Source organism: Balearica regulorum, chromosome 3, assembly GCF_011004875.1.
Source record: "Balearica regulorum gibbericeps isolate bBalReg1 chromosome 3, bBalReg1.pri, whole genome shotgun sequence".
In the NCBI taxonomy this organism is placed as follows: Eukaryota; Metazoa; Chordata; class Aves; order Gruiformes; family Gruidae; genus Balearica; species Balearica regulorum.
In genome coordinates, this window is record NC_046186.1 from 18,632,266 (window position 1) to 18,646,122 (window position 13,857).

General features: G+C 43.9%; 1 protein-coding gene across 3 annotated transcripts in view; it reads right to left on the reverse strand.

The window, feature by feature from the left end:
- RNF144A (ring finger protein 144A) overlaps window positions 1–12,700 on the reverse strand; it is a 66,646-nt gene extending 53,946 nt beyond the window's left edge. Inside the window, exons 1-2 of one of the 3 annotated variants that reach the window (XM_075747218.1) lie at window positions 12,528–12,675; window positions 361–468 (exon numbers count right to left, since the gene is read on the reverse strand). The gene's annotated coding sequence lies outside the window, so the exon portion shown is untranslated. Of the gene's footprint in view, window positions 1–360; window positions 469–12,527 lie in introns of all 3 variants that reach the window. The other 2 variants (XM_075747219.1, XM_075747217.1) reach the window with 2 other exon arrangements.
- Between the last annotated feature and the right edge of the window lie 1,157 nt (window positions 12,701–13,857).

The following is a 13,857-nucleotide window of genomic DNA, read 5'->3' on the forward strand; positions in this document are numbered from 1 at the left end:
GTTTTCCCAACGAGAAACCTCTATTGTACAGGGCCCCGAGCTGACAGGCAGAATTAGGAAACCTGTGTCAGGCTCAGCACAGGACCAGTGACAGATGCGGAAAGAAAGGCTGTGGGATCTGCTCTATATTTGTGTGACAGCCTATGGTTCATCTGTTTTTTGTGTCAGCCAAAAGTAGCTAGGAGGCATGAATGGCTGTGAAACTCATCTCCCCCCACTTCATCCTGTCAGAGCTGATGATGCAGCTCACCGCCCAGAAGCCGCAGGGTCCAAGGACAAAAGCTAAAGGATGCATAGGAAAAGAGGATAAAGCTTGACAAGTTATATGCACAAGAAGGAATTTCAGCTTTAGATTCTCACCTTTACTTATGTTTGTGACAACATGTGATTATGCAAAATGAGATGTCCTCACTAGCCTCCTTAGCCTTGCCAGGAAACTGCATTTCATACAGTCCTACACTGTCACCCCTACAGAAAGGGGGAAGAACCGCAGGGTAAAAGATGAGATCCCTCAGCAGCGACAGCTCTGGCAGGAGCCAGGGACACAACACACTCGTCAAATTCAAAATTCTGCTGTGCAAGGTATTTCCGTGCTGCAACCAAACCAAAGTCTTGGGATCCCTGTACCAGGGAGGTTACACAGATTACATCTTGAAACACTTAAGCAGGCACATATGACCTTTGGGTGAAGCTCCTTGCTGCTCGACGTCAGCCTAACTCTGCTGTCATTCAAGCCAGGAGGTGAAATTCCCACGGACTCCCTGGAGCAGAGTCTGAAGCTACCCACCCACCGCAATCCTTCCCCTCCTTCCCTCAGGTTTACAGGTCCCGCATCACAAACGTTATTCAGGTTACCATGGCTGAACAGTTATTCATCTGGCTGGTTCATGACAATAAGATGCTTTTTATTAGATCAGATGTGGGAAGGTCATTAAAGGCTTTTTACAGAAAGCAGCTACATGTTTTCATGAAGACAGAAAAGCTCAAAGCATAGTGATAAAAGGTATTTTAATAGATCCATTCATACTAATAGATGAGATACTGTGTGCTGAAAACAGGGAAATACATTACATTTCTAACATGATAGGCCAGAAGATTTAATTACTAGCTTTGCTTTGAACCTGACAGCTATTACTACCCTACTAGCTCCTGGACGCGCTTGCAAAAGAAGCCTTGTCATTTTAGATTTGTAAGAAGAGGTGGTCTTAACTTGGATTTAACTACCAATTTAGTATAATATGTGCAACAGAAAAGCACACACAATTAAGCCTTCATGAGAAGACAACTCCTCCCACATACACACCTGCTCATTAAAAAGTTAGAGTGGAAAAGTATCTTCCCTATATTTATTTTTCCTTTCTAGTGAAGAACAAACAATCAAACCTACTGTTAACATAATGAAATCAGCATTTCATATTTATCTTACTGGAGAAGGTTTTGTAATCCTTCCAGATGATCTTCAAATGCAGTCAAATTGATGAAATGTTGTACAGATTCCTAAAAAAAAGGGAGATGTAGGCATATCACACCACTTTGAACAGTCTTAATACCGTGTAAGAAAAAATGCTTTTTCCACATGGCTTGCTAGTCTAATGTCTTACAGAAAAGTATTAAAATAATTTAACTATGATTTGGATGGAAGTGCCAAGTGGTGTAAAAAAAAAATCTGAATTTTGGAAAATTTCTATCCATCCTTCAGACATATATGAGAATATAAATCCATTTGCAAATATTTTTTAAAGCTATTGTTCACTTCAAGTACTAGAGAAATTAAACTGGAGTCTAAAGGCAGGTTCAACCTGACCTAGAATTCCACACAGATTTAATCTGACCTCATTTTGACAGTCAATCACAAAGCAACCAGAGAAGTTGCTGCTCATCTCAGGTACTTTGAAACACACAAAGTATTTGACTGAGAAAAACGTAGTGTTTTTTTTAATGAAGGAAGTTTTCACTTTAAATGCCCTAGATTCGCATTCCTGCTGTCCTGAAGCGCCTACATTTGCCCTTGAAACATGAGCACATGAGAGATTGAGTGGGTGAAGAGAAATACACGGGGCAACCCCTTTCAGGCCACTAAACGTCCACACAATGTGCGACAAAGGTACAGAGGTTGAGAGAGGTACAACTGCATTGTGTGCGGTCTACAGCCGGATGGACAGACTTGGCCATGGTTGATCACTGCTGACTGGCAGTGAGCTACGCCGCCAAAACAAAGGCAAAATAGCAGGAATAGGAAGAAATAGGAAAGAAATTGCTATAATGGCGTTATCCCAAAGCGTACGCTCCCAACACCCCTGGAAAAGTGTGGGGTGCTCTCCCTACACCTGTTGGATTAGAGCTGTACAGTGACTGTCAGTGCTCTTCCCCTGCACCTTGTCTTGTATCAGCATGTTTACCAAAGGTGCTGTATCAGTTAAGAGATGACTATGGTACTTTGATGGAAAAGGGAATTAGATATGCAATTTATCTTCAGTTTCCTGCCTCAGGTTTCCCACATAGCCTCAAAACCACACCAACCAACCAACACCCCCCTACACACACAGCAGAACACAGGGAGAGAGCGTAAAAGATGGGAATGATCCAAACAGGAACTGTCAGGAAGGAAAATACAGCTCTGTATACAGGGTACACAGCCCCTTCTCTGTGTACACTGCTACTCATTTACAGCACGGCATGCAATGCTGTAATTCATACCGCCACAGTAGTCAAAGGCCCCCTGTTCAGCCCGGCTGCCCCATGGCTAACACCAGACAATCCTCCAGGGCGGCTCTGAAATAACTCACATCTTCCCTGTCATACAGTACTGTTCACCCATTTGCAGGCACACCAAGTCTTCATACAGTAGGAGTTCCTACCCTTAAGATGTACCATCGGATGCCCACTGCTCTTGTTCGTTTTGACCTGAAGCCACTTGCTTTGCTTTTGTGTGCTTTGCATGTGTGGTACTTCCCCAGAATAGATGACATCTGCCTATATTTACATTATTCTTTTCTGAGGAACTCTCGTCTTTTTTTCTTTGACAGTTCTATTATATGACTTAACTGTTAACATCCATAGGAAATGTCAACATGTAAAAACAGCAAGCATTTCTGGAGATAGTTTATGCAAAGTATCCGTATTTCAAAATATCCTCATTTCCTTGTTTCAGTGTACTGAATGGCTGCTGAGTAGGAAGAAAAAATGAAACTGGAGGAGGGTTTTTTATAATATTATTATGAAAAGTAACTGTTTTAGAGAAATACAGGAATAGTATATTTAGAAAAAAGTTCTCAGGCAAATCAGGGAATTTTTTCTGATCCCTGCAGACATCCCACCACCATAAATATATATTAGTTTTAAATGGCAGGAGTTGCCTCAATTAAAGAGAAAGTCAGTTAGGCATTTAGACTCCCTAAGCAGATAATGATGTAATCACAGAAGATACTGTTATGAAGCGTTCTTGAGCATTTATAAATGCATCAAAACATGATGTGTTTATCTCAGATGTATTCAAAATTAAGATTTCCATACCAAATAGGAACACAAGTCTTTTATATTATTTCTTATTGTCATGTTACAGCATTTACCATTTTCAAGTACTAGAACTCTGCATATTTTCACCGAGTGGAAATAATCAAAGCTCTGATGAATGTCTGGGAGGGATCTCACTGAGGAACCTCTGAATTCCTCCCACTCAAGCCCTGGAACATTTGGGCAGCAGACACAAAGACTTTGGCTAACATGAAACACCTAAGCTCAGGTCTACAGCTTCTACAAAGAGCATTTCCCACACATTTCTTGGAAGACCCACTTGCTGATGGTCACATAGTAACCTCCTGCAACCCTCCAGCAACTTTGAAGTGCACAGATACCTACTGCCTTCTCAATCACCACTCCAAATACCCGTTTAGAGGTGGGCCACTCACTTTGAGCTTCAGGTAGTTCTCAGTCTGTCCTTTAAGCTGCCCTCTTCCATCAGGCAACCGCTGACCCCACAGCCTTACCCTGGATATGCTGTTTTTTCCTTTCCCCACCTGGAGGGGTGGGCAAGCAGCCTGCTACATGGAGGAGTGGGCCACTTTGACCTGCTAGCAGTTTTACACAGCCCTTGCAGTAACACAGGCAGTTACACAGGGAAAAGATAGGGCTGCTGTTTCTGAAGGGATTAAGTTGTGCTTTACTTAAAGGTTATTTTCTTGGTTTGCTTCAGACCTCCCTCTCCTCACCCCCCAGATTACCAACTTTTTAGCATAATTTGCAAACATTAAAGAAACAAAAATCAAAGTTCAGGAAACATTTATCAGAAACCTTTAAATTAGAAAATATCTAGTTCTTACTGTGACCTAATGAGTTCTACTGTCTTTCATTTAAGCATACTTAAAGTAGAAGTGTTCAAGGCCAGGTTGGATGGGGCTTTGGGCAACCTGGTCTAGTGGAGGGTGTCCCTGCCCATGGCAGGGGGGTTGGAACTAGATGATCTTTGAGGTCCCTTCCAACCCAAACTATTCTATGATTCTTCCCTTAAGTTACTTTGACTGTAAAGTATTTTATTATTTTTAGAAGAACAAGAATTTCCTCTCTCTCAAACTCCAGATACTGTGAATTCTTCAAAACCTCTGTAACCAGCAGGGCTGGACAATTCCCATGTCATCCATGTTAAGGGAATCATATGAAAGCTCCCTTAGTATTTAGAAGGCAAGTAGATTTTCATGATGGTTGAGGTGACTTTGATAGCACATCCAGATGTGCACATCCACATCTTGTTTTACCCCAGCACTCTCCAAGTTGTAATTATAGTAACATTGTCCAGGGTAGCACAAAAAACTGCTTGGGATTTTTTGTTTGTTTTTCAATAAAAGCTTCATCTTTTCCCTCCTCCAACAGTTCAACATCAGAATTAGTTGATACCACAGTGAGAAATACACTGTTATTTCAATGAAAAGAATGGTTCTGTTTCAAAGGGTGAGAAATGAAGCTGTATAAGAAAAAGATACTAAGGTGAGAGGAAAAAGCACAGATCCTGAATGACCCTGCTGCCCTTCCAGCAATCTCTCCTGAAGCTGCCACTAGCAGCAGCATTGGCTGCCAGAAAAATGGTACATTGCTATTATTAGCACAATGAGGGGACATGATGGGTTGACTCTTCCTTATATTGGCAGCTATGTTGAACGATTCCATCCAAAAGCAACAATTCCCATTAATAAAAGTAACAAGGATAGGCCTGCATTTGGCCAGAGACCAGAGTTGTGGAGGAGAGGAAAACAAAATCAAATCAAAGAAACCCTAAAAAACCCATGCAGACCTTTCAGACATTAGTAAACAGAAGAGTGATCTTCCCAAGAAAGAGCAACCCCTGAAAACACATTTACCTGTAACTATAATAAACATTCATAGCAGTAATCTAAATTGAAAGGCAGGGAACACAGTCATAAACATTGTATTTCATCCAAATCTGTGAATTTCAGCTTTTTGAGGAGCTAATGGAAATGTGAAGTGACTGGTGAAAATATTTAGCACTAACTGACAGTTTGCTAAAAAGACTATCACACACTTTGGATTTACGATTCGTCTAAGGATTTGTCATAACTTGATTTTAAGCTAAGTATCTAACGTGAACTGAAGCTAGAACCACGTTGCGGCTCCCTCTGAGATTTTTCAAAGGCAACGTCAACCTGGAATAAAAGATGAGAGAGAAGTGGGTTATTGCCCTACTAACGTCTCTTTGCAGATGCAAAGAGGACAGTAAAACAAGCAAAACTATATATTTCACCCTTAATAACAGTCACTGGTAAAATATCTGAGAATGGATTTTCAGACACAAATCTATGCAAAGTAGTGGCCAATGCTGCTGCTCCAGTGGGACATCACATCATGGAAGAAACGAGATAAATATGGGACATTAAATACTCTGAACACCGCCACAGCTGATGCCCAGTGACGGCAGAGATTCAGTGCGAGCCAAGCTCTGGTGTGTTTGCTCAGGCAAGCAGCACAGAGAAGGATGAACTCACACTGCGGAGAACCAGTGCCACATGGACCCAAAGTACAGGGCACAACCAGACAGACATACCGGAGCCAAGATGCAGCGAGCACCAGTCCGAGCTGGCACAGGTATCCCGCAGCCGCAACCGTGGCTATCCTACCTCTCCCAGCTTCCCAGCTGCAGCTAGTAAAACCCAGTAGATGTTGTCACATCATCTTTGCTAGAAAGCTACACACATACACAACTAGGAAACTACGGTTGACACAAGCGTGACCTAGTAATTTAAAGTAGAGAGAAGTGTTATCTGTGAGCCTTTCAAAATCAAACATGTCAACAAACATCAGAAGCACAAAGAGCATCAGGAAAAACAATTGGAAAGCTTTAATAAAAGTTGTGGGTTTTTTTTTTTTTAAGTTTAAACACAGATCACCTCTCCACAAATCTAACATATCTTACACATCCTCAACATGTACGATTGGTCAGCACTTCTTCCACAAGACTAAGAACAGACAGTATACATTAAAGATATAAGTAATGTGTAATTAATCTAAAGAAAGTAGGAATAGCTGTTTCCTCCTCGAGACTCCAAATGTATGACAAGAAATACATTCTACGTGAAGGAAGATGATAGTACAACATTAATCAAATCAGCATGAAGAAACAAACAGAAGACTGTAAAATATATTCAGATATCACTGTGTGAAAGCTAATTGAAAGGGTCACACAGAGTATGTTTATGCAAAACAAATACTGAGAAGAAATATGGAAATAAGACTGAATTGTGTCTGTTTGTGTCCTATCTAGTAACATCCTCCATTCAAGGAACTATATACAAGACAACTACAATAATCCTAAAAGTTTCTGGGTCTCTAAAGAATTGCTATTACAAGATAAAATTAATAAAAGAAAGAAGGGAGTTAAATTAGTTATTTTAACAAAAGGGAATTAACATAAGCAGTATATTATTATAATATATGAAGAACAGTATTATAATATAACATTTCAAAAAAACAAAAAGCCTTTTCTTTCTCATCATGCACTTTCTGCAGTATTATAAAACTATTTAGGGATAAAGACTAAACACTTGCTCTTCCTCCATATTCAAAATTGTTACAAAAATATCCAAAGAGGAAGTAACAGTCTAATTTGAGACAGGGTCAAAAAACAGGAACACAATGTAAGTTGATTCATAAGCTACTGAGCCAGTAAAATCCAGTTTCCTAGGAAAGTGTGTCAAAGTGGTAGGAAGAGTTCAGACTGCAATCTCGCCTTCAGCAGGCATCTTTCCATCTGCCTACTGCTAGAAAACTTGTAGGTTTATTGGAGATAAGCTTCTACCCCTTTCACAAGTGCAACTGGAATTGGTCAAAAGGTTTAAAAGTTATTAAGAGTGAGAGCAAGAGACAGATGTTCACAGACTGAGTCGCACATAATCTTTATTGTCTCAGAAAATCAGGCTAAAAATATATATATACACTGACTGCAAATAGCTTGGTCTGAATTTGCAGTTGCTGTTACAAGATTGCACTGGAGACATAAGCCTGACCACACAAGTCACAGAGCGTGGCTCTCATTCCGTCAGGATAGAGGCATTTCTTAATGTGGGTAGAGAGAGAGAGATGAAAGGAAAACTGCTTCCTTAAGTAGCAATAGAAGGAAAACCAGAGTTAAATAACATTCATTTTGAGAGGGTATAAACATCGTCTAAAGCATCAGGCCCAGAAAAATACAATTGCCTTAAGCAATATTTCTTGACCTCTCCTGTCGCCCAGGGAGGAGGCCTTTGGGCAGGGAAAGGGCTTTGCACACCTGTACCACCACAGCTACAGTGTGTGGTCACCGCGTGCAGGTAGCTCTGCCTGCAAACAGAGTGCAAATTCCTCCTGATGTCATGTAAAACCCCTGAGTACCTGGCAACAGCTGGGCATTTCCTAGAAGTTCTTCAAGCAAAAACATCTGGCCAGACTGCAGGCTCAGGGCAACAGCAGAGCCACCACCCTGAGTTACTCTAGGGATCGCACTGCACGTGGAGCTTCAGTCATCTAGGAGGCTCATCTGTGGTAAGAACAGAAAGATGGATGTGCCAGAAAGATCCCTTTAAATACCAGAAAGGGAGAAATAGCCCCAGGTTCCTCATCGTTGAAAGTGTTCGAAGTCAGGTTGGATGGGGCTTTGAGCAACCTGATCTAGTGAAAGGTGTCCTTGCCCTTGGCAGAGGGCTTGGGCTAGATGATCTTTGAAGGTCCCTTCCAACCCAAACCATTCTGTGATTCAATAACCTGGCTTCCTCACCACTTCTGCTACCCCACCAGAAACAGGGTGCACTGCTCTGACACAGTTCGTGCATACCAGCTACCTGCAACAGGAGGAGGCTTCTCCGACTCTGCACTGTTCACCAAAATGAAAGCTTATCAGCAAGCACATGCAAATCTGGAGAGGGTGTACCTCAAGGGCAATGTGCTGAGAAAAAGAAACATATCAGAAGTCATAAAAACAAGTGCTTCAGGAAAGCCAGTGAGAGTGGGACAGTATGCAACGACTTTTGACGATTCAACTAGATCTGCCCCCTACCAGACATTCTTTAGAGAAAGTCAAGGGTAAAAAAATATTGTATGTACATAACATCATATAACTTATATTACATATATCATACATTTTATATACACACATATATATAACCATATATAAAAGGATATTAATATCTGTGAGATGAATAAATCCACACATGGTTCCCTCTCTGTGGATCCTCACCAGCAATAAAACATTAAGCAGACAGCCAGCAATAGCAGAAATAATAAGCATAAGAAGCAGCTGATCACGTAACAAGATTATGTGGGTCAATAATGGATTATTGCCTTAATATATTTTCCTAAATTCATCTTCATATTCCTTACTAGCTGAATATAAAAGAGTCCTCCACAAGGGCTGGATGTGTACAACAGTTGTCAGGTATTATCCAATTCTTATGCTGCGGATGACCTATTTACTAAGGCTGGAGCTGGGATGAAGACAGGTCAGCTGAAACTTTCTCCAAGAACCACAGTGATAGCTTTCACAGATTGCAGTTCGTTGTGGAGTTTTATAACAGAAAACCCAAGTACCCCAGAAACAAAACAGTCAGTAAAAATTCCAAATGAAAGTCAAGAGTAAATATAAAGACTCCAAAAATTTGGAGCCTAGCTGCTCATGAGCAAAGCTGTGATCAGTGCAAAGTTGAGCACACGTATGCAGTGAAAAAGTCATGCTGAAACCTGCTAAGTCAGAATCTGTTATTTTCCAGACAACCTGCAAGACCCACCTTCACTCCCAAATATTTCAGATGATCCTTTGGATATCATATGGTAGAAAAAGGTCATATTAAGTAAGCTTTAGTCCGTTTCTTCAATTATAAGTCATTTCCTTTCAATACAACCAGGATGTAGTTGTATAAAACTGCCATAGTGGTACCTGGAGGATAACAACAAAGTATTTTAATGCAACAAGCTACCATTCACTTGCTACTCTTTGAATGAAACGATGCTACAAAAAAAAGGAAAAACAACATTGTCTTGCCAAGACTAGAATCATCCGATGAGAATTTTTTTCCCCACAGTAAATACAACTACCAGACACATTGGTTCACTTTCTCTGTTCCTCATTTTCTTTAGCCCTTTTGAGAAAGGACACTTATGGTGTCACCACCATAAATGGCACCATCAGCAAACAATCAAGCTATTTGAAAACCCATTTTGTACTAGCAGTGCCAGCTCCAGTATTCACTGATTGCATATGCAGAAAACCTGTAAGCATTTCTGATGTGATTTGATTATGAAATGGAAAAATCATTCCCATTACTTTGCAGCATGCAGCCAGAGGATCAAGTGTATTTTCAAGAGCTCCTCCCAGCCATCAGAAGTGGAAAAAATAGAAATTATCATTATGATCTTTTTGTCTGATCTCCTTCAAAAGGTCAGGGAAAGATGAACATTATGAGCTCGTTTCTGCAACACAGAACAGAAAAGGATCCTGTCATATAAAAAGAACAGCTGACCACAGCTAATGCTAAACCATTCAAACTGAGTGGTGGGTTGGTTTGTAATTGTTTTCAATTTCCTTTTTGTAACTCAAGATACAAAAAGGAATACAGTTAAAAGCAAATATCCTAATCAAACCAGACATTAACTCAACTGCCTAACTATTAACACTACTCCATAGGAAACATGCAGAGAAATAGATTCCGATTCCCCTGCTACACCAAGTCTCTAGGAGAGAAAGGGTCTACGGGCACAGATCAAGCTGCAGGATGATCAGAGTTGTTATTTTTCCCCTGAATCAGCAGTGGGAGGGCAAACAACAGTTTTCTGCCAGCCTATGAGAGCATTCTTGTAAATACAGCAGATACACTGAAGCCATTCATACCCCCAGTATGGCACTGCAGACAAAACTCATGGTTAAGACAGCAGCCTTGTCCTTTGGCTTAACTGAAAGGAAAGTTGTCAGAAGTTATTAAAAAAAAACAAAACACACCACACACAGAAAGTGTGACAGAGACTTGGAATGTAATACTGAGGAAAAAAACTTTAGAAACAAAAGCAGCTAAGCAAATACATAGGGTTTTTCCCCAAATTATTGCCTTAAAATATTGAAATATGCAAAATTCAGATTGTAAGTGAAGATAACTCATAATACTAGACTGTGCTTCAAGGGCAAAAAATCTACAGTAACTGTAGATGATAAACACAATTTGATCTAGCAGCTTCTAAAATAAGAATCAGGGCAATTGGGAGGGGGCAGCAAGAGAGGTGGGAAGAATCAACCTTTTGTTTTACCTAAAGGATGTCTCATTCAGAGTATTTGATATTGAAATATGAGTACATTGACGGATGTTTGAATCCAATCACAGATGGTTTCTCCCCCTCACAAACAATATACAGATTACACAAGAGGATAATGTGACATGATGGTCAGGGAAAGGAGGGGCAAAGGAATAAAACTTTATCCTGGGGGAAGGAAAAAAAAAACCAAACCAAAACCCATGAAATCTTGTCTTTTTCAAGTAGCTCCTAAGCAAAAGCAAAGATTTCCCCATCACCACCACTCTTTTCTCACTTAATCTTGCTTCTGTTGGGTATTTAACAAACTTCAAGTCAGGTCACTTTGATACCGTAACATTACGAAGAGAGTCATTTAAATCCTCCCACAAAGTCCCAACTAAGTATAAACAGAGTAGTTTCTTTAAAGGCACAAATCTGCCCCTCAGCCCACCACATCCCCATACATCCCTCTTCCCCCCCCAGCCCTTCACTACATCTCAAGGCTGTAGGAGAAGCACAGACAAGTAAACAGAAAAGCCAGCAACCAGGAGCTTTAACTCTGAGCTACTGATGTAATCTCTCCAGCAGCACTCTGCCCAAGAGCATGGTAACTTCAGCTGTAGCCACTCCTGGGTCAGCACTGATAAGCTAATGTGAAATGAAGCAATCCAATTCACAATGTAAACAGTTGTTTGGCTACACGGGAACAATATAAACAAATGGATCTATTTATGAATCATCAGTCAGGCTTGTCCTAGACTCCAGAATAATATGTTCCAGGGCAAAAATGACAGTATTTCCAAGAATACAGTGGAAATTCAAACAGCTTGGATCTTCTTGCCCCATTGACGCTCCCAGTTCTTTAGAAACAATAATCACGGAGTGATACTGGACCTGATTTTTCAGGAATAAGATACCCTTGATTTAAAACGACACTGGGGATCCGGGGGGGGGGGGGGAGGTATGGCTGGGGCAACCTCATTATTATACACCCCGTTTCATCCAGCACCTCAAAAAAAAAGTCAACGGTAGCATCTCTTAAGTGCAGTGAGGGAAGAAAAAGATACAAGCTTGAAAAACCCGACTCGTACACCTACTTTTTCCACCCTCGCAACCCAAACAAACCAATTTCTCCCCAAACTGCACACTTCACTTGTATCTGCGAACACTGGCGGTGGGTGCCAATCCACACGCTCCTTTATTTATTACTGTTATCCCCTCGAAGAGCGGCTGTTGCACTCCAAGGCACTGAACTGTCTCAAGAAGCTCTAGCTCACGCGTGGGAATCACAGAAGGGAAAACACGCGAGTCTCGGTAACCGTTTTCATGACGCGCCCGACAATACCCGCTGGAAGCCGCGCCGCCGGCAGCGCCTGGGATCCGCCGTACCCCCCTTACACCAGGTGCCGCTCCCAAACCAAGCGCCCCCCGGGCTCGTACGGAGCCACCACCCGCCGGCGAAGGGGCACCTACCGGGCGGGTGCCGCTCGGTGCTATGGGCAGCCCCCCGGGCGCGGAGAGCCGTCGGCGGCAGAAATAACGTTGGCTTTGCCCTCACGGCACCCCTCGGAGGAGGCCCGCAGCCCGCTGACGGCATGTGCGCCTGCCGCCCGGCGCGGGAAGCGGCAGGCAGAGCCCTTTACGTAAGGCGATGTGGGTGCCTCCCGCTGCCCCCACCACCACCGCCCGGGGCTCAGCGGGGCTGGCGGAGGTACCCCCGCCTCCCGGCCGCACCCGGCTCCCCCCCCCCGCCGCCCAGGACGCCTTACCCTGCCGCTCCAGCCTCTGCCGGCGCGGGGCGGCCCGCGGAAGGTGCGCGGCGCCCCGCGCTATCCCACGGAGCCGCGGCAGGGCGCCGCCGCCCCAGGCATGGTCCCCACCCCCCCGCGGCACCGTCAGCCGCGGAGCCGGAGTGTGCGCGACGGCCGCCGCTCCCGGGCTTTTCTCCAGCGGGGGCGGAGGAGGAGGGTGGGGTGGGGGCGGGGGCGGGCGCGCCCGCAGCTGGGCGGGCGCCATTAACCGCCGCGCTGCCGCCGCCCGCTTTGAAGCGGCCGCCCCGCTCCGCCGCGCCAGGCACAGCGGCGCCCCCTGGCGGCAGCGACGGCGGCAGGCGCCTCCCGGCCCGGCGGGCGCGGGGATCCCGGGATTTCCCGGTTGGCAGCGCCGGGCGTGTTCCCTGCGCTCATCCCGACGGCGGCGGCGACCCCCTGGGCGTGCCGTGCTGCCGGTTTTACCGTATTTTAGCGTGTTTGTACTATGAATCGCATCTCAGGTTGTCCTAGTGTGACGCTCCCCGGCCCAGCAGGTCATTCAGCGGCAGGAGAGAAACAACGGGGGATTGATTTTACTAAGGAGGGCAGGAGGGTTTGCCTTGCTTGCGAGGAAGGGAAGAAGGGAAATGTAAGGAAACCATGATGGTCATGGCTGTTTTGCAAGCACTAATTAGCAAAAACCAGCTGCTTTCCTGTTGTTGGTTTATGTACGGTGCAACGACCAGCTTTCTTCCGTAATGCGCGGAGACACAAAAGGAAAAACACCGAGCTGGAGAGATGAATAGGAGCTGTCTGGTTGATTTGGGAAAAGGCAGCTTGCACCCCTGCCCGAGCAGTAGCAGGGGTGACACGACACAGCAGGGCCTGGGGGGCACCTCGCAGAGGTCGTGGGGTCGGGGAAGGCAGCGGGGGAGGAGGTGGGTGTAAAGCCTCTTCCTGCAGCTCTGCTCCTGGGTGCCTTCGCTCCAATAGAATATGGAGAAAAAAAACTGGCAAAGGCAAGGGGGGGGAAAGCTGAGCCTCTCATCACACACAACCAATTACTGTGAAAAAGCTCGATTTCAGGTTGTCTAGTAGAAGAGTTTATACTGCAGCCTGAAGACAGGAGATGAGCTTGAGAAGCCGCTTGGCTTCAGTCCTCTAAATCGACTAGCTTTGCTCTCTTAGTTACCGTAACAGAAGATAATCTTTTTTTCTCCCCAGATATTTATGGATTGTTGTGTCTTTCGTAATGGCTGTCATCTGATCAGCACAAGATATTTTAACTGTCTTCTCCCAACAGAGCCCAGTCCACTCAAGCATGTAACAAATGCTTTTCATCACAAGG